We start from the raw sequence: 790 nt of genomic DNA on the forward strand, positions 1-790 counted from the left end.
TTTTTTTTTAAATATGGAAAGCTTCACGAATTTGTGTGTCATCCTTGCGCAGGGACCATGATAATCTTCTCTGTATTGTTCCAATTTTAGTATATGTGCTGCCGAAGCGAGCATGCATTTTTTATTCTTACAAAGTTCAAATACGCAGATAATGAAGCCAAGGGAAATAAATATGTGTAGTTTTATTGATGTGTGGGTTTATGTGTAGATGGACACATGCACAGTCGGTAATCCAGGCTTGTGGTGAAATCAGGTCATCTTGATGCTTTTCTCCTGAGGGGTTTTCTGGATGCCTCCCATGCTTCAGTCCTCACAGGCTGGGCTCTTTCTTCTTCTTGGGCTTGATTCCCACCGCGCCATGAGGCATCACCGCCTCAAACTCCTTCCTCTGAGACTCCAACCTGAAGCCAGCCTTCTTCCTGGTGTCGCTGGATTTCCTCTTAGGCTGCGGTGAGAGCCGGGACTCCACAGCTACTTTCTTCGTGCCTTTACTAGCCCCTGCACAGCGGTGATGCTGCCCAGGCCTGCTGCTTGCAGAGGCTGCATCCAGGTCCCTCGGAATCACTGCTGAAGTCAGGGATGTCTTTGCCAGCAAACTAGAGTTCCCAGGCAGCTTTGCGGCTCTTTTCTGGCGTCCCCTCGAGGAATCCTTCTTAGTGCCAGGATTCAACACAGGCATCCTCTCTTTATCAGCTTTAACCTTCTTGGCCCGAGGTTGTTCGGAAAAGCCTTTCCCCTTTCGATCCTGGTGGCTCCTCCTCTGGCTCCTCTGCTCCCGTTTCTTTTTCCT

At 49.4% G+C, this 790-nt stretch overlaps 1 non-coding gene across 1 annotated transcript; it reads right to left on the reverse strand.

Moving 5' to 3' along the window:
• Positions 1-7: 7 nt before the first annotated feature.
• LOC116104202 lies at positions 8-114 on the reverse strand. Its single transcript, XR_004123738.1, has one exon. It is a non-coding gene; the product is annotated as a U6 spliceosomal RNA (small nuclear RNA).
• Positions 115-790: the final 676 nt, after the last annotated feature.

This window comes from Mastomys coucha, unplaced genomic scaffold, assembly GCF_008632895.1.
Source record: "Mastomys coucha isolate ucsf_1 unplaced genomic scaffold, UCSF_Mcou_1 pScaffold21, whole genome shotgun sequence".
NCBI lineage: Eukaryota > Metazoa > Chordata > Mammalia > Rodentia > Muridae > Mastomys > Mastomys coucha.